This window comes from Phyllobates terribilis, unplaced genomic scaffold (genome assembly GCF_046119375.1).
Source record: "Phyllobates terribilis strain yellow unplaced genomic scaffold, ASM4611937v1 Scaffold_2__4_contigs__length_985480577, whole genome shotgun sequence".
Classification (NCBI taxonomy): Eukaryota; Metazoa; Chordata; class Amphibia; order Anura; family Dendrobatidae; genus Phyllobates; species Phyllobates terribilis.
This window is the reverse complement of record NW_027362762.1, coordinates 794,561,781-794,586,892: the sequence shown is the minus strand read 5'-3', so window position 1 is coordinate 794,586,892 and position 25,112 is coordinate 794,561,781. Positions and strand designations below refer to the sequence as shown.

General features: G+C 43.0%; 1 protein-coding gene across 10 annotated transcripts in view; it reads right to left on the bottom strand.

Moving 5' to 3' along the window:
- Positions 1 to 25,112, bottom strand: part of CDKL5 (cyclin dependent kinase like 5) — a 407,568-nt gene that overhangs the window by 361,034 nt on the left and 21,422 nt on the right. For 3 of the 10 annotated variants that reach the window (XM_073667428.1, XM_073667416.1, XM_073667414.1), the window contains exon 2: positions 12,580 to 12,681. The exons of the other annotated variants lie outside the window; for them this stretch is intronic. The gene's annotated coding sequence lies outside the window, so the exon portion shown is untranslated. The remainder of the gene's footprint in view (positions 1 to 12,579; positions 12,682 to 25,112) is intronic. 10 annotated transcript variants of the gene reach the window in all.

The window sequence follows — 25,112 nt, the reverse complement described above, 5'->3', positions numbered from 1 at the left end:
AATGTAGTTTGCATCAACCCATGTAAAAAGGGTCTTTAACCCCTTAACCCCCGAGGGTGGTTTGCACGTTAATGACCAGGCCAATTTTTACAATTCTGACCACTGTCACTTTATGAGGTAATTACTCTGGAACGCTTCAACGGATCCCCCCGATTCTGAGATTGTTTTTTCGTGACATATTGTACTTCATGATGTGGTAAAATTTCTTCAATATCACTTGCGTTTATTTGTGAAAAAAAACGGAAATTTGGCAAAAATTTAGAAAATTTTGCAATTTTCAAAATTTGAATTTTTATGCCCTTAAATCAGAGCGATATGTCACACAAAATAGTTAATAAATAACATTTCCCACATGTCTACTTTACATCAGCACAATTTTGGAAGAACATTTTTTTTTTTTGTTAGGGAGCTATAAGGGTTAAAAGTTGACCAGCGATTTCTCATTTTTCAAACAAAATTTACAAAACCATTTTTTTAGGGACCACATCACATTTGAAGTCACTTTGAGAGGTCTTTATGACAGAAAATACCAAAAAGTGACACCATTCTAAAAACTGCACCCCTCAAGGTGCTCAAAACCACATTCAATAAGTTTATTAACCCTTCAAGTGCGTCACAGGAATTTTTGGAATGTGAAAGAAAAAAATGAAGATTTAACTTTTTTCACAAAAATGTTATTTAGACCCAATTTTTTTTATTTTCACAGGGGTAACAAGAAAAAATGGACCCCAAAATTTGTTGTGCAATTTCCCCTGGGCATGCAGATACCCCATATATGGGGAAAAAACACTGTTTGGGCGCACGGCAGGGCTCGGAAGGGAAGGAGCGCCATTTGACTTTTTGATTGTAAAATTTGCTTGAATAATTAGCGGACGCCATGTTGCGTTTGGAGAGCCCCTGTGTGCCCAAACATTGGAGCTCCCCCACAAGTGACCCCATTTTGGAAACTAGACCCCCCAAGGAACCTATCTAGATGCATAGTGAGCACTTGGAACCCCCAGGTGCTTCACAAATTGATTTGTAAAAATGAAAAAGTGTTTTTTTTTTTCACTTTTTCATTTTTACAAATCAATTTGTGAAGCACCTAGGGGTTCCAAGTGCTCACTATGCATCTAGATAGGTTTCTTGGGGGGGTCTAGTTTCCAAAATGGGGTCACTTGTGGGGGAGCTCCAATGTTTGGGCACACAGGGGCTCTCCAAACGCAACATGGCGTCCGCTAACAAATTGAATGGAAAATCCGCTGGAAGCTGGAAGAGGAGGTGAGTATCTGCGATCACCTCCCCTTGCCACCGCAATGCTGCGATCGACTTCGATCGCAGCATCGCGGGGGTTAATGTGCTGGGAGCGGTGCAGGACCGCTCCCTGCACATAGTACCAGGTGTCAGCTGTGACAATCAGCTGACACCCGGCCGAGATCGCGTCCGCACAGCCTGTGTGCGCGCGCGATCGCCATGACGTACTAATACAGGTCTGGCTCTTAAGTCCAAGGGCACAGACGCGTATTAGTACGTCAAATGTTGTTAAGGGGTTAAACGACCGTTGATCGACTAACCATATTCCTTGCTTAAAGGTATGTGCACACTGTCTTTTTCAGGTGAATTACACCTGTAACTTCTCTCAAAAAGTGCTAAAAAAATGCCAAAAAGAATGAACTTATGCACTGCAATGTACAAATGTCTTGCTGTGCATATTTTCAGTCACAGCTTCTTTTAACCGCTTAATGCCTTTTGAAGAGGCAAAGTGGTTAAAAGAAGTAACCTGACCATTCACTCAAAATTAATACATACAATTTTAAAAAAAAACATGCAAAAGATGTCAGAAAAGACTTAAAAAAGATGCTTCAGGAAAAAAACTGCTGGCATTTGCCTCAAGCATCTTTTGAAGGAAAAAACTCAGTGGGTAGACAAAGAGTCTCAGCTGCTCTGAGTTGTTACCTTAGCTTCACCTACAGTGGTCAGTCTGGGCAATGTTATTTCCATGAACGACTGAGATGGGAATAACTTTAATTTGTGCATGTAGAGAAAGAAGAGCGGCACTCACTGATGTGTTTAAAAATTCAGTCCTTTATTCCATACTTCGGGACGTAGACATGGTGTGCAGAGAAGCAGGGAGTGCGGGGAGAGGAAAAACAGAGGACGACGGCTGTTTCGCGTTAATGCAACTCTTCTACGGAACTTGTTGTGATCTTAGAATATCACTGCTCTCGGCAGCACATATCCTGCTTACACAGGACAAAGTGCTGCCAAGATTGAGGATTATCAAGCAAGCTTGAAAATCACATCAGCTGACAAATGAGTGCTTTGCTAATTCGTCAGGTGATTGGCAGCCTGTTTAGGTAGGCCAATAATAGGGAAAAGAGTGATCCTAAGAATGATCATTCCCAAATTTCAACCAGAGAAATTCCACCCTAACTCAGTGTAATCTATGACAGTAATAATAAAATTTACAATATGGGTAATTAAACCCATTAAAAGGAACCAGTCATTAAATGCATGCAGCCCCAACCACCAGCAGCATGAATTAGAGCTTGGCTGCACAATTGCAGCCTGCTATGTTTTACTCTTAAATCATGCAGCATTTCAAAGAAAACATAGTTTGGAGAGCCGGCCAGGGACCATAGGAAGAGACCTGACTGGCCAAATGATGTCCCCGACCAGAGGAAGCAAAGGAAAGAGTTGTCTCAAGACATTAGAAAGAAAATTATAGACAAGCATGTTAAAGGTAAAAGGTTATAAGATCATCTCCAAGCAGCTTGATGTTCCTGTGACTACAGTTGCACATATTATTCAGAAATTTAAGATCCATGGGACTGTAGCCATCCTCCCTGGATGTGGCCGCAGGAGGAAAATTGATGACAAATCAAAGAGACGGATAATACGAATGGTAACAAAAGACCGTCGTTGTTTTATCCAAAGTGGACTTCATGGGAGACGACCAAGGAGAACACCATTGTTGAAAAAAAAAATCATAAAAAAGCCAGACTGAAATTTGCCAAACTACATGTTGACAAGCCACAAAGCTTCTGGGAGAATGTCCTATGGACAAATGAGACAAAAATGGAAGTTTTTGGCAAGGCACATCAGCTCTATGTTCACAGACAGAACAATGAAGCATATCAAGAAAAGAACACTGTCCCTACTGTGAAACATGGTGGAGGCTCTGTTATGTTCTGGGGCTGCTTTGCCGCATCTGGCACAGGGTGTCTTGAATCTGTGCAGGGTACAATGAAATCTCAAGACTATCAAGGGATTCTAGAGAGAAATGTGCTGCCCAGTGTCAGAAAGCTTGGTCTCAGTCGCAGGTCATGGGTCTTGCAACAGGACAATGACCAAAAACACACAGCTAAAAACACCCAAGAATGGCTAAGAGGAAAACATTGGACTATTCTGAAGTGGTCTTCTATGAGCCCTGACCGAAATCCTATTGAGCATCTTTGGAAAGAGCTGAAACATGACGTCTGGAAAAGGCAACCTTCAAAACACGAGACAACTGGAGCAGTTTGCTCATGAGGACTGGGCCAAAATACCTGTCGAGAGGTGCAGAAGTCTCCTTGACAGTTACAGGAATCGTTTGATTGCAGTGATTGCCTCAAAAGGTTGTTCAACAAAATATTAAGTTAAGAGTACCATCATTTCTGTCCAGGCCTATTTCATGAGTTTAATTTTTTTTAAAATTCTGTGGAAGCCAGGTTGAAAAGCAATGACTGACTTTCATTTGTTCATTTTCATAGATTTTTAATTTATTATTACTTTTATCAGATTCGAGTTATTTCTGTGACCATTGTGGGTTTTTCTTTCATTAAACGAGGGATACCAACAATTTTGACCACGTGTGAATATATATGATCCTATATATTCTTAAATAAGTCAACATAATAAGCAGAGGAGTGTAAAGTACTTTTCATTCCAAACTCAATCATACAGTGGTAATTTCCCACTTTGGATATACAATCCCATAAAAATAAGAACCACTGGGCGGTTAGTTCTATGCGTACAACAGAGGGCTAAATTGCTCAATAATCTTAGACAAATAGCATACCATTCTCTATTATTTTGCTAGATCAGGATAAACCACATGTCCTTCCTGCATTCAAGGTTACACGCTGTTCAGAGCAAACTATGCCAAATCAATGCACAGACTGACAAAGGCAAAGTCCATAACCCAAAGCGCAAACAGTTAAGACTTCAATATAGCCATAGGACAGTACAACTTGGACATGGGATAACAGCTATTTAGCTGCAGAAGAACTCCGATTTATAGAAGAATGAAACAAACAAGACAGGTCATTTCATGTAGAAAATTCGACTCACCACACACTATTTGTTGGAAGATAACATATAGATGTCTTTTGCTGGGTTTCCTTTCAATATATGATAATGAATAATACAGAAATGTAAGGCTCAGCTCACACTACATCTTGACCTGTGATGTTGATACAACATTGTTACCATCCATTAGCTTCATCTTTAATCCCATTTACAATAATAGAAAGAAATAGTATAAACGATGTACATAGCGTTATGGCCGAAGATGTTGGCACCTTTTGCAGTTGTCCCAGAAAATGAAGTATTGTTCCCAGAAAATTATTGCAATTACACATGTTTTCTTATACACATGTTTATTTCCTTTGTTTGTATTGGAAAAAACATGAAACAGAGAAAAAAAAAGGCAAATTGGACATAATTTTACACAAAACCCCAAAAATGGCCTGGACAAAATTGTTGGCACTTTTCCAAAATTGTGGATAAACAACTTTGTTTCAAGCATGTGATGTTCATTCAAACTCACTTGTGGCAAGTAACAGGTGTGACTAATATGAAAATCACACCTGAAACCATATGAAAAGGGGAGAAGTTGACTCAATCTTTGCATTGTGTGTCTTTGTGTGCCACACTAAGAATGGAGATCAGAAAGAAGAGAGCTGTCTGAGGACTTGAGAACCAAAATTGTTGAAAAATATCAACAATCTCAGTTACAAGTCCATCTACAGAGACCTTGATGTTCCTTTGTCCACGGTGCACAACATAATCAAGAAGTTTACAACCTATGGTACTATATCTAAAATTGATGAAAGGTTGAAGCGCAGAATAGTCCAGAAGGTGGATAAGCAACCCCAGTCAAGTTCCAAATAAATTCAAGCTGTCCTGCAGGCTCAGGGTGCATCAGTATCAGCGTGAATTATCCATCAACATTAGAATGAAATGAAATGCTATGGCAGGAGAACCAGGATGACCCCACTGCTGACACAGACATAAAAAAGCTAGACTGCAGTTTGCCAAAATCTATGTGAGTAAGCCAAAATCTTTGGGATAACGTCTTGTGGACAAATGAGACGAAGAAAGAGCTTTTTGGTAAAGAACATCATTCTACTGTTCACCGAAAACAGAATGAGGCCTATAAAGAAAAGAATACAGTATCTACAGTCAAATATGGTGGAGGTTCAAAGATGTTGTAGGGTTGTTTCGCTGCCTCAGGCACAGGGTGCCCTAACTGTGTGCAAGGCATCATGAAATCTGAAGATTACCAAAGGATTTCGGGTCACAATGTAGAGTCCAGTGTCAGAAAACTGGGTTTGTGTCCTAGGTCATGGGTCTTCCATCAGGACAATCACTCCAACCATACTTCAAGAAACACCCAAAAATGGATGGAAACAAAGCTCTGGAGCGTTCAGAAATGGCCAGCGATCAGTCTGGATCTAAATCTCATTGAACATCTGTGGAAAGATCTTAAAATTGCTGTTGGGCGTGGAGAGCAACGAATATTCATTTTCCTTAATAGCCGGCGCACTCTAGCCGCAGCGCGGCTCCTGCTGCCGCTCTGCGGTCTTTGTGCCCACTATTATAGCTCATGAATATTCCCTACAACCCACTCCCATGGGTTGTAGTTAGTGTTGAGCGAGTATGTTCTGTTCCGAGTATGCTCGGGCGAGCAGAGTATTTACAGCTGCTCGGTGATATGTTTGAATCACTCCCATGTGCATGATTTGCAACTGTTTGACAGCTTTATTACATGTGAGGAATGTGTAAGAAATAGACATTCCTCACATGTAATAAAGCTGTCAAACAGTTGCAAATCATGCACACAGGAGCGATTCAAACATATCACCGAGCAGCTGTAAATACTCGGATCTCGGCCCGAGCATACTCGGCGAAAGGGTTAACAGAACATACTCGCTCAACACTAGTTGTAGTGAATATCCATGGTCTCCAATAGCAGGCACACTGACCGCAGAGCGTCAGCAGGAGCCGCACTGCAGTAGATTGTGCTGGTTATTGAAGAGACTGAATGGTCACTGCTCCCCACGCACAGAGTCCCGGCGCGGGGAGCAGTGACTATTCTAGCACAGCATCTCACACTGTGTGAGGGCGCATGGCAAGGACGCCATGTGCGCTCTGCCATGCGCGGCTCACACAGTGAGTCTTGGCAGCAGAGCGGGACAGCGCTGGAGGAGAGAGGAGGTGAGTATGATTGTTTTTGTTTTTTTTGTGCGCAGCATAATGGCCATACATACCAGGATGGGGGATCAAGGGGTGCCATGCATACCAGGAAGGGGGATAAAGGGGTGCCATGCATACCAGGATGGGGGATCAAGGGGTGCCCTGAATACCAGGATGGGGGATCAAGGGGTGCCCTGAATACCAGGATGGGGGATCAAGGGGTGCCCTGAATACCAGGATGGGGGATCAAGGGGTGCCATGAATACCAGGATGGGGGATCAAGGGATGCCATGCATACCAGGATGGGGGATCAAGGGGTGCCATGCATACCAGGATGGGGGATCAAGGGGTGCCATGCATACCAGGATGGGGGATCAAGGGGTGCCATGCATACCAGGATGGGGGATCAAGGGGTGCCATGCATACCATGATGGGGGATCAAGGGATGCCATGCATACCAGGATGGGGGATCAAGGGATGCCATGCATACCAGGATGGGGGATCAAGGGATGCCATGCATACCAGGATGGGGGATCAAGGGGTGCCATGCATACCAGGATGGGGGATCAAGGGGTGCCATGCATACCAGGATGGGGGATCAAGGGGTGCCATGCATACCAGGATGGGGGATCAAGGGGTGCCATGCATACCAGGATGGGGGATCAAGGGGTGCCATGCATACCAGGATGGGGGATCAAGGGGTGCCATGCAAACCAGGATGGGGGATCAAGGGGTGCCATGCATACCAGGATGGGGGATCAAGGGATGCCATGCATACCAGGATGGGGGATCAAGGGGTGCCATGCATACCAGGATGGGGGATCAAGGGGTGCCATGCATACCAGGATGGGGGATCAAGGGGTGCCATGCATACCAGGATGGGGGATCAAGGGGTGCCATGCATACCAGGATGGGGGATCAAGGGGTGCCATGCATACCAGGATGGGGGAATCAAGGGATGCCATGCATACCAGGATGGGGGATCAAGGGATGCCATGCATACCAGGATGGGGGATCAAGGGATGCCATGCATACCAGGATGGGGGATCAAGGGATGCCATGCATACCAGGATGGGGGATCAAGGGGTGAAATGAATACCAGGATGGGGGATCAAGGGGTGCTTTTGAATTGTGGTTCAACAGAAAAATAAAAAAAAATTAACTAATGAAAATGGCCTGGACAAAAATGATGGTACCCTTAATATTTTTTTTACACAAGCTTTTGAGGCAATTACTGCAAGCAAATGATTTCTGTAACTCTCAATGAGATTTCTGCACCTGTCCACAGGTATTTTGGCCCACTCCTCATGAGGAAACTGCTCCATCAATCTCAGGTATGAAGGGTGCCTTCTTCAGACTGCATGTTTTAGCTCCTTCAATAGCTGTTTGGAGATGGTCTTATAGGTTTTACATTTAACATGTTTGTATATTATTTTCTTTGTAATCTACTGAGACATCCATCTCCTTAGCTTTCTATGTTCCAGGTTTATGATACCAAACAGTACAGTGACTACTTTTCAACCTTCGAATAGGCAGACTCACTGATTACAAGCTTGTAGACACCTGTGATGCTAATTACAGAACACACCTTAGTTTTACATGTTCCTATGGTCAAATTATTTTAGAGCTTTTCTAGGGGAGCATCATTTTTGGTCCAGGCCATTTTCATTAGTTAATTTTTTTTTCTTTATTGAATCACAGTTCAAAAGCAAATATGTCTGATTTTCATTAGCTGATATTCAGTAAATTTAAAATTCCCACTTACTTTTGTAAGTTTCAAATTATTTCAGTGACCATTTGTGAATTTTTCTTAGTTTAACAGAAGGGTACCAACAATTTTGTTCACGTCTGTATCTGCGGGTAAAGAGTTATCCCGCAAGAGGAAAAAAAAAACAGCTGCTTGTTAAAAGTAAACTTGGAGTTTGTAATTACATACAACCAGCAGCAGATATAATTGAGAAAAATTCCATCACTGCTTTTTACCTGTTACCTCTTCTTTTGGGTTCACTCACAAAAGAAAAAAAAAAAAATCTGTCTCATTCTCATCCAGGAGAGTCAGACTATTTTCTCTCAATTGTCATCCATATGCAATCTGTTATTTTACTCAGCAGCTATTAATCTTTTACAGGGCCATTTACAATTTCCTGTGCTACAGAATTGTAATATTTCCGTAAAAATCAGATGCTATACTGATGGTCCGTATGGCATGTGATTTTTTTTCTTGCACTGTCCGATTTTGGAGTGAAATCACAGCATGCTGCAATTTTTTTTTCTCATGCCGAATACAGCTGAGAAAAAATCCGCAGATCCGCACTGCCTCATTGAACAACAACGGTCCAAGCGTAATCCGATTTTTTTATCGGATTGCGCTTATCCGATTTATAAGCCAGTATCTGCGAGCCCTAAACCTCATTCTTCTCTATTACACACAGGAATATACTGTAGATTATCTGTCATGAAGTAAGATAGCATTGTACTACTGCACGTTCATAGTCTTCCTCTAAACATTGGTATATCCCCACTCATAAGCAGGAAGTCTTAAGGAAATGACAAAATAGTGAGGCAGTGAAGAACCCGGCTTCAGCTGACATAATGGCTCCTTTCGTAAAGTGCCAGAGCTTTGATCACTAAATTAAACAGGATTTTTTTTTTTACATTTTTTTTTCTAACCATGTATATTTGAGAACAGTTTTACATTTTAGTTTCCTTTTACTTCATGAAGTTTTCGTGGGAGTGATTGGTGAACTTTAAAGCGTACAGTGCCTTAATATTTTTGTTCTACTTTCATCTGTACAATACAGCCATTGACCATTAAAAAATATTATAGTTACTTCAATGTTAGATTAGGTGCACACATTGCTGCCAAGAGACAAAAACGCATATGGTTTACTTTAATTTTCTGAAGATCTTTAGCAAGTACAGGTGAAGCACATAAAAACCACCTGTACTTTCCAAGGATCCACACCAGTCTGTGGTAAGCCAGGTACATGGCATTCTACTGCTCCAATGGATTCAATGCGTGAACCAAACTGGAAGAGTGATTTCGAAAATTATATTATAGTAAAAGATAGCCAGTTATGTCATTCACTAACCACAATGACTGGCTCCAGAGCCTTGCTTTAAACATTGCTCTCTAGGATGAAACTTGTATCCCTCTGCAGTTTAGTTCTATTTGAATATATACACCGTGAACCTTTGATTCTTTATCGTAGAGGTTATTGCATCAGTGCAGGAAAATGTAAACCTCGATCTTAATGCTTTAGTGTTAGAATTCTAACTTGAGCCTTTTTTTTACTTTAAACGTTATAACATCTGTGATGACCAACAGGAGGTAAGGAAAATCTTCCTCTCCCTGTCTGGAGTTATGAGAAGTTATGTGATTGCTTAAGCATGAACGGTGTTCAATTTCTAAAGCAAATCCTATTTTTTGGCCTTAAAAGGGAACCTGTCACTTGATTCATGCTGCCCAAACCACAGGCAGTATGAATCAATTGCAACCAAGTATGTTTTTCTCTGAAATGCTCAGCGTCAAAGATACACTGCCAGGGGGGTTGAGCAGATCCACCCGCTGTTAGCTTTTTGATCAGGAGAACACAACTCCACTGCCTCCAATCGTCAGGATAATTGCGCAATTGTCTGACGAGTGATGGAGAAGACGGCGACTTCTTCCACTACTAGGCCAGTTATTGGGGAAACTCACAGTGAGCATATGGTATATACACCTCCGATTCAAACGCATGAAGTGAAATATAAATATATACTTATTTTTCTTTTTTTCTTTTACACACCACTTTATATAGATAGATCTATCTATACACACACACACACACACACACACACAGTAGTGTGAAAAAGTGCTTGCCCCTTCCTGATTTTTTTTCTTTTGTTTGTCACACTTAAAATGTTTCAGATCACAAAACAAATTTAAATATTAGACAAAGGTAACACAAGTAAACACAAAATGCAGTTTTGAACTGAAGGTCTTTATTATTAAGGGAAAAAGAAATCCAAACCTACAGGGCGCTGTGTGAAAAAGTGATTACCCCCTAAACCTAATAACTGGTTGGGCCACCCTTAGCAGTAACAACTGCCATCAAGCGGTTGTGATAACTGGCAATGAGTCTTTCACAACGCTCTGGAGGAATTTTGGCCCAGTCATCTTTGCAAAATTGTTATAATTCAGCCACATTGTAGGGTTTCCGAGCATTAACCACCTTTTTAAAGGTCATGCCACGGCATCTCAAATCGGATTAAGGTCAGGACTTTGACTAGGCCAAAGTCTTAATTTTGTTTTTCTTAAGCCATTCAGAGGTGGACTTGCTGGTGTGTTTCGGATCATTGTCCTGCTGCATAACCCAAGTGCGCTTCAGCTTGAGGTCATGAACAGATGGTCAGACACTCTCCTTCAGGATTTTTTGGTAGACAGCAGAATTCATGGTTTCATTTACCACAGCAAGTCTTACAGGTCCTGAAGCAGCAAGACAGCCCTAGACCATCACACTACCACTCCCATATTTTACTGTTGGTATGATGTTCCTTTTCTGAAATGTTGTGTCACTTCAACTCCAGTTGTAATGGGACATACACCTTCCAAAAAGTTCAACTTTTGTCTTGTCAGTCTACAGAGTATTCTCCCAAAAGTCTTGACGATCATCAAGATGTTTTCTGGCAAAACTGAGACAAGCCTTTATGTTCTTTTTGATCAGCAGTGGTTTTAGTCTTGGAACTCTGCCCTTTTTGCCCAATCTCTTTCTTATGCTGGAATCATGAACACTGACCTTAACTGAGGCAAGTGAGGCCTGCCATTCTTTGGATGTTGTTGCGGGGTCTTTTGAGACCTCTTGGATGAGATGTCGCTGCCCTCTTGGGGCAATTTTGGTCGGCCACTGTTCCATGTTTTCACTATTTGTGGATAATGGCTCTCTGGAGTCTCAAAGCTTTAGAAATTACTTTATAACTTTTTCCAGATTGATAGATCTCAATTACTTTGTTTCTCATTTGTTCCTGAATTTCTTTGGATCGCAGCAGGAGGTCTAGCTTTTGAGGATCTTTTAGTCTACTTCACTTTGTCAGGCAGGACCTATTTAAGTGATTTCTTGACTGAGAACAGGTGTGGCAGTAATCAGGCCTTTGCGTGGCTAGGGAAATTGAACTCCGCTTCCCAAAAACGTGATAAACCACAGTTAAAACATAAATTGAGTGGGGGGGGGGGGGATCACTTTCACACAGGGCCCTGTAGGTTTGGATTTATTTTCCCTTAATAATAAAGACCTTTGTTTAAAAACTGCATTTTTTGTCTTATATTTAAATTTGTTTTGTGATCTGAAACATTTAAGTGTGACAAACATGCAAAAGAATAAGAAATCAGGAAGGGGGCAAACACTTTTTCACACCACTGTGTATAACCCGGTAAGATTACTGGCAGCTCTGCAATAACAAAAAGAATCTACTGCCACCAATCGTTTATACAGGCTGATTGGACACCCATTACAGGTGGCATATGGCTTCAGGGATGCAGTTTACAGTGCAAAAGCAACAGAGCTATTCAATTTTATATTTAATCCAGAAAGATAGGCAGTGTTTATAAAAACGATTCAAGATGATACAAAATGGGAACAAAACAATTTGATATATACAACTACATAAAATAAAAGGGATAATGAAGGAAACTTACTAAACCTGATGTCAAGGAAATGGCTCAGAGCTAGAGGAGGGAGGCACTCCGATTGGAAAACAGGCAGAACCTACAGCGAACAGTGCCTTCCAAGTACTGACAATTGACCCGGACCCAAATATGGCTTTTTATTAGCTCTAAGTTACACACACACACACCCCTCCCCTTGATGAACTTCAGATGGCGGCAGATTGTGGGATGTTCTCAGGCCTTCAGAATTTTATGAGATCCCTAAATTACAAGATATTTTCGCCTCTTAGGTCCCAGGCATTAGATATTGACGTCATATTTTTTATCATGATTTTACTGTTACATAGAGACCAAATATGGCAGGTATAGCCTCATCTATCGCACTGTTATTCAGTTACAGGGATTCTGGTGGCCATACAGTGATGTGAGTGAATGTGTCACATCCTTTGCTAAAACGAGAAAAATCTATATCTCATAAATATCAAATCAATACAAACCCCAATATTCCTATCTGGACCCTGGAGCCAGGCTGTCTATAACAGATTCTTTCAGTTTCCTTTCATCATAGGAAGCTCAACCTGGTGAACACAATTCTCCTCCTAGGGTAAAAAAAAAAAAAAAAAAAAAAAAACATTCAGCCTGGTTGTCATTTTCCCAGAGAAGACCTTTCCTGTTTAATTACTTGTACACTGCAGGGATCTTCTGCTTCAAAAGAGGGTAAAGCGATCTCTCTCCCTATTTCCCTTCTTTGAATTATTTTCTCTTACTTCCTAGCTATACAAAATTTTCCCTTCTTCGCCATATGTTCAGTGTGAGGTCTACGTCAAAGAGTTTGAAGTGTAAGCTTTTCTCCCAGATGTTCTATGTGAGGGCTACATCTGGAGATGTCTTATGGATTTAAATTTTTCTATGACACTCCGGCACTTGAAGCGCTGACTGGATACCATAGCAAGATATGAGACTGGTCCAGTGCCGCTAAAGGGTGATTGACAGGTTTCTCGCTAAGTACACACATGGGAGAGACCTGACTATCACCTGGCATGGTGTGGGGAGAAGCCGGCCAGGGACAGCATCAAACTAATGGTCTCTCCCTATGGTCTCAGTCCAGCTACTCCAACTATAGTTTCAGAAAAAAAATATACCTGACTGCACTCATGCATGTGCTTTGGGCAGCAAGAATCGACTTACAGGTTCCCTCTAAAGCTCTATCTACAATATATTTTTAAATGTATAATTATACACTTTTCAAATGTAACATTAATGTTTTTAGAATGAAAAAAATTAATTTCTACAGTCACTTTATGCAACTGCAGATTGGCAAATACTGACAGTGTACAATGTGCACAATGGCAAAATTCCCTTCTGTTTCCACTTTGATTGGGTGGTCAAATGACCACAAGTATGTGATATGCATATATGCGGTCACACGCCGACTAGCTTCTCAGTCACTTTTCTCTATGAGAAGATAGTTGGTATGTGACCTCGTGTATGCAAATTGCATTGACCGCCTGCTAGAGGGCAATAGAAATAGAGGGCAATCCTGACAGCGGCACAGTGTCACAAACAGTGACTGCAAAAGTCGAGCTAAGGAAATCCTTTTTCAGGGATATTCCAATCTTGTACATTTAAGTAGTGATCAGAGAGTATGTTCTGTTAACCCTTTCAGCGAGAATGCTCAGCCATTATGTTTTAGTCACTTCGTGCACATGCCTATGTTTTAGTCACTTCGTGCCTAAGAAGCAGGCATTCCTCACATGTATTAAAGCTGTCAAACAGTCGCAAATCATGCGCATGGCGTGACTGAAACATAACACCCGAGCACGCTGAAGATACTCGGAAAACACGCGAGCATGCTCATAAAACTCGAGTAACGAGCATGCTCGCTCATCACTACATTTAAGCCATCAATGGTACCTGCACCCATTTTGATAACATGGCCCTTTAGGCCTCTGCTGTCAGTTGAAGAAGTGGTCAGAATTCCCATATAAATTAATGTGAATCATGACCACTATCCCACTGACAATGGCACTCATCAGGGTTCCATTCTTGAGATAGAAGTGGATACTCTTACTGTGCCACATATCGACTGTACATTTTATGACACATCGCTTAGATATGCCATAGGCGAGCAAACAATCAAAGATTTATGAAACTGTCTAACCAATAGCAACTCAATAGATCACAGCACATCAAATAAAAAAGGTGATATGTACTAATATGCCCAAATGTAGTGATTATAAAGTCAATTCAAGTAAAAAATGACCTCCCCGAGGAAGGAGGACGGTGCCTCTGAAATGCATAGGGTTTCTATGGGCAAAAAGACTCTCCAAGAAGAGCCCGGAGCTAGTGATATCACAAACGCTCAGGGCGGCAGTTTTCTTCATTCTGTGTTTGAATCAGTGTGACCGACCGGAACGCTGAGAACACTACGAACTACGACATTGGATGCACCGTGATTGCCCTAATGGCTACCTGCTATCTCCAGGTAGAAAACCCGCATGGTTTTACCATGGATCCTCATATATACAGGTAGTTTGATTACAGTCATTTGGCACTTGAATTGTCTTTATAACTAGTGTTGAGAGAGCATGCTCGACACTGCTCGGTACTCGCCCGAGCATCTCGCTACTCGGGATGGTCGGCGAGCACCGAGCATTTCCGGGTTACTCGGGCGGGAGCTCGGGTCTCCGCCCTGCACTTTTGGCGCTCTTTACAGAGCCAATGAACATGCAGGGATTGCCAGCCAGTCACTGTAATGCCGCAGTAATGTTGTTTGTGGGCATTACAGTGATTGGCTGGCCGCACAGCGTCACCTCGAGTATTTAAAACCAGGCGCCGCCATCTTGGACACAGTCGCCCGGGATCAGACAGTGTAGGGAGAGTGCAGCTGAGTTAGGGAGAGATATATAGTGCGAAATAGTTAGTGTAGGGTCTCTAAAGGCTGCCAAATCAAACAGTCCTTCTCAGGACTAATATCCATCCCAGATATCAGGCAGGCAGGCTATATAGGAGATGCAGTGGTTATACCAACAAACAGTGCATTACAGTCCTGTGTGCTTCTGCTGGTCAATTTGCTAGAGAAAAATCCCCCGGTCTCAGGGGCCAGGAAAAATCCTTTTTTTTTTTTTCATCTAAATCCTGTATTTTTTTTCCCCTCAGTCAGACTGTACAAATACGCATCTTATTAACCTTTTTGGTATTCCTCCCCCCCCCCAAAAAAAAAAAAAAAAATTGAGCGTGTCTGTGACTGTTCAGACACCAATATATCTGTTTAAAAGATTCTGGTGTAGGCAAGAGAAATAGAACTGTGGTTTTCCTCTTCCATGATTCTAATCTCCTTTTTATTACCCTTTTTCCATTGATAGTGCGAGTGTAAGCTATTATATTTAATTTACAATGGGCAAGGCGTGTGGCAAGGGACGTGGAACTGGACGATTCTGGTGATGGTACGTGTAGAGGACAGGGCCGTGGCCAAGGTGAAAATATTCCACAACCAACAGCCACATCTTCTCGCTCCCACTTCTTGACCGCATTACTAGGGAAGCACACTACAACACCAGTATTGCGAACTGATCAGTGTGAACAGGTTATTAATTGGATAGCAGATAATACTTCCAGTTATCTGGGCACCACCACCTCCGGTCTGTCTTCCACACGGTCAAGTTTTAGCAGCCGTGAGTCTCGACCACATACTCCTCCTCACCCTGATGCTCCTTCCTACCACCATGCTGATTGTCGTCAGACAGCAACTGATCCCACACTTGGACACTCTGAAGAGCTGTTCACTGGTCCATTTCCATATTTGTGCCCCTCGCCTGCTCCGCTTGAAGTGGTGGAAGAGGAGATCCCATGTAGCGATGCCCAAATATTTGAACAGCCATGGCCACAGGAAATCGACGCTGCCAATTTGTCACAAGAGGTGGACGATGACGAGACACAATTGCCACGAAGTGAGGAGGATCGTGGTGCGCAAGTGGAAGAGGAGGAGGTGGTGGATGATCTAGTAACTGACCCAACGTGGCAGGAGGACACGCAGAGCGAGGTCAGCAGCACACAGGGGGAGGGAGGCAGAGTACCCCAACAGGCAGGAAGAAGCAGTGTGGTGGCCGCACACAGAAGGCGGGCAACAGTTCCCCGTAACACCAACACGAGGGACGTTGCCAGTTCAACCGGTAGGTCTTCCAGAGTCTAGAATTTTTTTAAAGACTCTGCTGATAACCCCAAAAAGGCCATATGTTCCACCTGCCATGCCAGCATCAGCAGGGGTGACAAAACTACCAGCCTGACCACCACCAGCATAATCAGGCACATGGCAGCAAAGCACCCGACATTGTGGGGCGAACCCCAGGGTCCACGACTAGTGTCAGCGGGTGTCACCACTGCTTCTTCCGCTGTTGTACGTGTAAGAGAACCGAAGGAGGAGGAACAGGAGCTGGTATCGTGCGCTGTAGACGGTAGTACCTGTACAACTGTCATACCGTCGGTTCAGCGTGGGTGTCCTGAGGACAGGGGGGAGGAGGAGGAGGAGAGCATGGTCAGTCGTCATCTTGGTGAGGACACAGAAGTCTTGCCCGTTACCAGTCTGGCATGCATGGCTGACATTATGTTACGCTGCCTTAACAGTGACCTTCGCGTGTGTCAAAATGTTGGGTGACAGTCATTACTGGTTGGTGACACTTTTAGACCCCCGCTACAAGGAGAACTTTCACTCTCTTATTCCTGAGGTGGAGAGGTCTACAAAAATGGGGCAGTACCAGAAGGCCCTTGCTGCAGAACTCTTAAAAAAATTCCCATCTGAACACGCTAGCGGCAGAGGTCACAGTTCATTGCCCAACCAAGGCGTACAGGCGAGAGAGACGCAACTCCAATCCAGCAGAGGCAGGGGAACACTGTCAACGTTCTGGGACAGTTTTCTGAGACCCGCCCAGCTTACAGGCCCTCAGGCGCGGGGTATACTCACAAGGAGTGGAAAGCTTCAAAAGATGGTGAGGGAGTACCTTGCCGACCGTGATTCCTCTGTGCCTTTTAATTATTGGGTATCCAAGCTGGACACTTGGAATGAACTGTACGCCTTGGAGGTCCTGGCCAGCCCTGCCACTAGTGTGTTATCGGAGCGCGTTTTTAGTGCCGCTGGGGGAATTATAACTGATAAGCGCACTCGCCTGTCAACTGACAATGATGACCAGCTGACCCTTATCAAAATGAACAAGGGCTGGATTGGGCCAGACTTCTCATCACCACCAAATGACAGCAAAGTAACATAAAGTCAAATCCACTGTGTTATTTCGGGAGGTGTATTCCCATGCACCGCTTCACACCCACACATGGGTATACGCTTCCTCATTTCGGCTGTTTTTTGCTCTTCTCCTTATCCTCAGCCTCCACCACCACTATACCACCAGGGTGACCGTGGTCCGTGTTGCCAGCATTGCAAGTTCCTCCGTCCTAATTTTTGGCAGCTTTTGCTTGGAAGGCATAGGCAAAGACTATGGGGGACCCAATCCCCAATAATGGGAATAATGTTTTTAATATGCTGTACTGCATGGCTCTTGTAAGGGGCATTGCAAGTTCCTCCTTCCTAATTTTTGGCAGCTTTTGCTTGGAAGGCATAGGCAAAGACTATGGGAGACCCAATCCCCAATAATGGGAATAATGCTTTTAATATGCTGTACTGCATGGCTCTTGTAAGGGGCATTAAAATCATCTTGTTAAGCTACTGCGACCTCCACCACTCTTCCAAGGAGCATTAAAATGGTCTTGTTAAGCTACTGCGACCTCCACCACTCTTCCAAGGGGCATTAAAATCGTCTTGTTAAGCTACTGCGACCTCCACCACTCTTCCAAGGGGCATTAAAACCGTCTTGTTAAGCTACTGCGACTTCCACCACTCTTCCAAGGGGCATTAAAACCGTCTTGTTAAACCACTCTGAACTCCACAGCTCTTCCAACGGGCATTGAAATGTTTTTAATTAACTCTAACCTCCACGACTCTTCCAACAGGCATTGCATTTCCTCCTAATTTTAGTCAGCTTTTGCTTTTCAATGCATAGGTGAACACAAAGGGAGACCCACTCCCCAATAATGGGTAGAAGGTTTTTAGTACGCTGTAATCCACGTCTGTCTCAAGGGGCATTGCAGTTCCTCATAATTTTTGGAAAGCCTTCCATTCACTGCTTAGGCCAACAGTGTACAGGAGACCCAGTTGCTATAAATGGAAAAAACGGTTTAGTTAAGGCCCTCTGACCTCCATGTCATTTCCAAGGGGCATTGGAGTGCCTCGAAATTTTTGGTGGGCATTGCACTCACTGTATGCCCTATAACTGTGTAGCCGAACCGCTCCTTTTGGTACAGAAACATATCCTACAAGACATGTGTGGTTGACTGGCCTGATATTGATGTGAATGGTCCCTGTTCCTCCTGCTCTTTCTCCTTTTCCACCACCTTATCCATCATTCATCACCTGAAGCTTTGTTTTAACGGGAGTCATAGAACTGGGATAGTAGCAGGAAAACATCCAGCAATCCTCGGAGGAGGTAGGATATGCGCCAAGACGCTGCCCACCTCAGGCCTAGCCGCTACTACATACATGCGCTTCCATTCCAAGGAACAAAAAGCTAAGGAGATGGATGGTCTCATGATCATGAATAATTTACTCGTTGTGTAGGAGGCCGACCACTGCTGCCGTCTACCTTCTGAACTTTGTTTTGAAGCCTGATTGACCCAGGACCCGCAATTCTCTATGTCTGGAGGACGTGTTGCATCCCAGTGTCCAACTGTGTCCCGGCTTCCACAATATTAACCCAGTGTGAAGGCGTCAGTGAGATGGACCATCCCTGGCCACATTCACTTGTCCACGTGTTTGTGGTTAGGCTGTCCTTCAAATAGGGGCGGCTGGGGACCGTTTATGTACACCCGGCCGCCCCCTGGCGGCTGGGAACCAAGCGTGGACACCCGGCCGCCTGGTGGCTGGGGACTGAGTATGGATACCAGGCCGCCGACGCAGCCATGACGTGGTGGCCAGATTCCGCCTCCACATGCCTAAAAGGCCCAATTTCAAGTGCAAGCAAGCTAGCAGTATGGTATTGCAGCCTGGGGGTGGGTGGGTGTCAGGCTGCATACTTGCACTTGCATTGCAAGGAATGGGGGAGGTACAACTGAACACTGCCCTGGGACAAGGTCTTGCAAGTCTGATGCGGCAAGAATCACTTCTGATGGGCACACTTTTAGGCAGTGACCTGGGTGTCAGAGATGCTTCCAGGGGTCTTCCCCATGCTGTTCCCATGTCTTTTCAGCACTGTATGCAGGTGTCACACAGCACATGGCCAGATAAGGTTGTAAAATGTTAAAATGACATTTCCCGGTGAAAGCATTTGTCACGGTTGAAAGCAATACAAAAGTGCAAAAATGCATAAAAAATGCTACTTGTGAACATAGCCCAAGGTGTGGAGGAGTATTTTTGTTTTTGGTTATTTATTTTACCTTATACACAAGTCTTTACCCTGGAAAGGATGTTCCTTAACATATTTCACAGGAAAGCACTTTCAGTTTCGTTTTTGAACATTTTATTGCGAGCCCGTAAAAGTGGCTTAATACCTCTGACCACGTTGTTGACAGCAGTGACCTGGGGGTCAGAAATGCTTCCTGGGGCAATCCCGATGCTGTCCCCATGTCATTTGAGCACTGTCACTATCGTTTTGGGCACTTTTTAGGCTTTCTACAGACTGCCGGGGGTGCCGCCGCAAAAATGCTCGGGTCTCCCATAGACTAACATTGGGCTCGTTGCTCGGGTCGGGCTCGTTGCTCGGGTCGAGCACCCGAGTATCACGGTGAGCTCGGCCCGAGCTTCGAGCACCCGAGCATTTTAGTGCTCGCTCAACACTATTTATAACCACTACATTTGGACATATTACCACATATCACTTTTTTTTTTTATTTAATATAATTTACGGCAGCACAAAGGCAGATAGTGCAATGATTTATACAGCTTTATGTACCTAATAATTCAATCAAATTTTCATTAGAAGTGGAAGCGCTGGTTTATTCTTGTATTTGTAAATCACAACACAGCTTTCATTTAGGAGCATAAAAAATATAAGCTGTGCCGTGATTGGTTGCTATAGGTAAAGAATGCCCCAATGTCTTATCTGAGTCATCTCTTTTTGAACAATGTTTTTAAACTATTTTAAATGTCTTAGGGCTTTTCTTTCCCTAAATTGGCTTTTTCTCAGTAATTTCCATTACAAGAGTTATTACACTGTATATAAATTGTGGGTGTGAAATCACACTGTTTTAATAGCATGAACACAAAGCTGTGCATTAGCGTATGAGCACACAATCAGGCCTCTCTTCAGCTGTGACAGCAATAAATCTAATGGTAATGGAACGGAGACCATTTTATGATTTGGAAGACTGCCCGGCCACACGCCAGTGAGTACACAAATAAAAAGACTAGTCTCTTGGCTCCTAGGTCATCGCTATTCAACATCATTGTAAAGTTAAATTCCAACTCAGTGTGGGTAAGCTGCACATGTCTGACAGGCAACATGGCTTCATACTAATTCAGTGAATTTTCTCATTTTTAGTATACACCCTTTAACAACTTCAACATGGCTCCAAGGGACGCTCTGCGCATGTCCAGTTTTCAGCGCTAAACCAGCCTGCATGACTTGTGTCATGAACAGCAGCCTTGATCGCACATCAGTAACGTCCTCGCGCTGGCCGTTTTGGAGCGACATCCATCATGTGCACTGAGCAGCGCCCGGTAAGATGGCACCTAGAATTTGTAATAATTCTCAGCTGTTTAGGATCCTCCCCTCCTCCTGCCATTACACTCCATGAGGAAGCTGAAGCGAAACGCACATTGGAATGACTGGCGGAGGAATAGTCCAATCTCAATCATACAGTCTGGTCTGAATTATTAAACCATCACTCCTGCATTTTTTTTATTGCAGCTCTACTCCTAGTCTTATACTTCGTAGCCACCGTCTTCTGTTATCGGCGCTGCTCTGATTGGTCTTTTGCATTTTGTGTCCTGCTGGATCACTCCAGTGTTTGTTGGGCGATCTGGAAGTCACAACTCAATGTAAATGTATGAGAGCCAGAACGAGGGTATCACACTGTAGACTTCCATTGAGAGCTTGTGACCGTTACCTCTGACTTCCGGTCTGACAGAAGTTGCGGTCGCAAGATGGTGGTGTGGACTGGAGCGGCGCCGAAAAAAGCTGAAGATAGTGGCTCATATGTATAAGACTAGGGTCAGGAAACTTACATTAGTAGCACCACTCCTGTGCTGAAATAAAAGAAAACGCTGCAGTGGTGCTGTACTCATGTTTACTTATTTTGCTTTTTCGCTTTTTTTTTTTTTCACACATGCTTACACACAGTGGCATGGCAATTACCATATTCATGTTCACAGCACAGGTTCAGTGCAATATCTTTAATATTTAATCATATTATGTATATATGACGCCGAGGAGCTGGGGAGAATGAGCCACTCCAGTGAGCGGGGCCCAGAGCTGCGCTGAGCTCAGAAGCGGTGTCCTGTCACTCAGTGAGCTCAGCTCAGTGCAGGTCCCCGCTCACTGGAGCGACTCATCCGTGTGTGTTCAGTGTGAGACACTTTTGCGGACCATGCAGCGTGTAAAAAAGGGACATGTCAGCGTGTGGAACACATGGACACACGTTCTGAGATGTGCACAGACCTATAAGATTTGAATGGGTCTGCGTGTGTCGGTGTCTCTGGTACGTGTGAAAGAGCCCTAATGAAGTGGTTATACTTCTTTCAATGTTTGCCTTTTTGGAACATTTCTTTTTGGTTTATATAGTTGGTTAGTATTCATTGGCTTTCATACTTCTTATTGGTACTTCCTTCTAAATCAGGATTCACAATTCAGTGAACTGCAGGTAATTCCTATCCCAAGAGTTTGATAAAAAAAAAATGATTACAACTCCAATGGCTGTGGGTCTTTTGTGTCAGACTGGGGCAGTTTTTTTTTTTTTTTTTGCATTTTTAAATCTGCAGCACATGAATTCTTTGTACCAAATCAGCAATGGAAAAGGTGAAATCTGCAGCAAAATCCGTATACAACACATGTAGATTCTGATGCAGATATGCTGTGGAAGAATCCACACCAAATTTACAATGTGTGAACCCGGCCTAAAACCATGTGGCAGACATTGAGCATTTGGTTAGTATTTTACATCAGTATTTGTAAGAAAACCAGGAGAGGAACAATCAGGGGAAAAGTATAATAGAAACACGTCACCACTTCTGGATTTATCACCCACTCCCGGTTTTGGCTTACAAATACTGAGGTAAAATACTGAACAAATACTGAATGTGTGAACATGGCCTAAGGGTCCTTTTACACAGGTAGATTTTCTGTTCAAAACAAGCTCAAACTGATGATGGCAAGTTGATCATTGTTAGTTTAGCTGCATTTACATGGGGCAATCACCGATTCTTTATGTGACCTAGCAATTTTTAGGGATTGTTCTGTCCTCATGAAGTTTTATTACTGCTGACCAAGTCTGAGTAAGAGTGAATTTAAGTGTAACTATTACACCAAATGTAAGGAATCCATAAATAGAAAATGGGCTATCATGAATGGATATGAACACTGCATTAGCCGCACTGCTTTGAAGGTACCAAGTAGATCCCTGGTTTTCACCCCTATACAGGGATCTGGCCTTAACTGCATGGGCCCCCGTGTTGTATCAACGGAGTAGCTGCTGGCTGTTGGAGCAAGTTAAGGGAAAAAAGTCAACATAGTAAGTAACAACCTAAGGAATAGGAACCAAGAGAAAATCTGATCTGATCCAGAAATGTAGTCTAGGGCAAATCAATCAATTCTAACCGATAAAAGGGCACCCAAATGTTAAACATGAGAACTGTTTAAGCTGTGTCAGAATAATGATACAGTATAGCAATCCAAATATAATGCATCAAGAGGGACAATGGTATTTAATTAGACCACCACGAGTGCAACTTCTGATTAGTAGGCTGACGGGCCTTGTGGTTAACCGGCCAGTGGGACTGATCCCATCTCTAACAGTCTTATCAGTCAATTTGCGGCACTGTGTCAGATGAGTGGACAAAAAATTGCAAAAGACAGTTGCACCATTTCACGATTCCAGCAACCAGCTTGAGTTTTTAGTGGACTTATAGGCATCAGTGACAAATCTTAGGTAGATGGGGTAACTGGATCCTGGGATCTGTCCAGCTTTTTACAACTGTATGTAGTGAAAATGTCAGACATTAATTGTTGGAGTATTCAAGAGCTACAGGTTTATGCTGCAGGGACTGTCTTGAGCAGACAGCAGATGGTTGTGTAGACTGTTACAGCTTGTTGAGGTGTGTAGTTCCTCCTTAGACTGCACTTTATGTCCTCATTGGGTTGTGCGTGCTCTCGTCCTGTAATACTCCATGTCGTGTTGATAAAGATAATGGTTGATGACTGTCTGACGTACGACAGTTCATTCTCCCACAGTGTCTGAGTGCAGAACAATTCTGCTGAAAGCTGAAATCTGCAGCATTTGACTTGTCACCAGGTCAAAAATGGCCTAATTTCATTCCCATTATGCCTCTGAGTATTTCACCCTTGTTTTCATATGGTCCTATAGATATTGGCTTTTTTAATTTTTACATTTCTTTTGCAAGGCGGTGTGGTTCACAAAATAATAATACAGAGCAGCTTAAAGACATACCCCCAGAGAATCTGTAAACCACGCTCCCTTGGAAAAACCATGAAAATTAGCACTAAATAAAGAGGCCCATAGTTCTGTAATCATATGGCGGATAAAAAAAAAAGATAACATTTTTCAGAAGAGCAACAAAAATAAAATAAAAGCAAAAACTGGCCACGTTTGACTTGGTGAAAGCTCCTTTTTTAATAACTATTTTGCATAATAATAGATGGTATATATACACACACAATCCATCCGTACAAAAACTTGTCCATTAAGCAATAAAATAAGATGTTGCATGACTGATAAAATGGAGTTTAATTATTCTTCAATGGAAAATGTGTTACTTCACGGTAATCTTCAGTGTAGATTACAAGACGTATCTCTGCCGAGGTCAAACGAGGTGGTGAGCTTGTCACTTCGATATCAATGAAACCTCATAACACTTTCTGCTGGCTGACGTCTGAAACATACCATAATGTCCAAAGCCATTAAGAGTTGATAGGTTACTTGAATTCTGTTTGACACAAGTCATTCTGCTGGCATCACATTTTAACATCATATTCAGCACTTAATTATCTGCGAGGAAACCAATTTATTTCTTAAATGCCATCTGAAAGTTTCCAAAAGTATCCTCTACATTTTTTTTAGATTCAGTTTTGTAGCGGATTTCATAGCATATATACTAACGTAACAGGAATAGCCCCAATAAAGTGTTATATATAACAGCATAGCCCAACAATCATAAATGTATGCAGTCTTATAAATGATGCATAGGACAGACCTTAGGAATACAAGGCATTAAAGGGAAACGGTCAGCAGGTTTGTTTATATGTAATCTGAAGGCTGCATTAGGTAGGGGCTGAGACACTGATTTCAGTGATGTACCACTTATCAAGCGGTCAACTGTTGCTTAAATACAATGAGTGTTTTATCAGCAGATTAACACTACAGGACTACAGCTCACATGCATCCTGGTCCAACACTGCTCCGACCACTGATTAGAATCTCAATGTCAATATACAATGTAAAAAAGCTCCTAATCAGGAGTGTGGGAGGGGTTAGCTTTCTGAGCTCTGCTACATCTAAAAACTCTTACTGTGTCACAACTGCTGCACCCAGTAAACTAAGTGACACATTGCTGGATTCAGGTTCTTTTCCTACATTATGCTCCTCTCAGCTGAGGTAGCAAAAACCTGGTGACAGGCACAACATGCCGCATTATTTTGTCCAGCATATTGGGCTGGATCTGCGATGGAGTCCCCAAGATGAGCCTCCAAAGCAGATGTTAATAGAAGCTTAGCTGGTGACTGATGCATGCGCAGAATGAAAACGATTCCTTTAC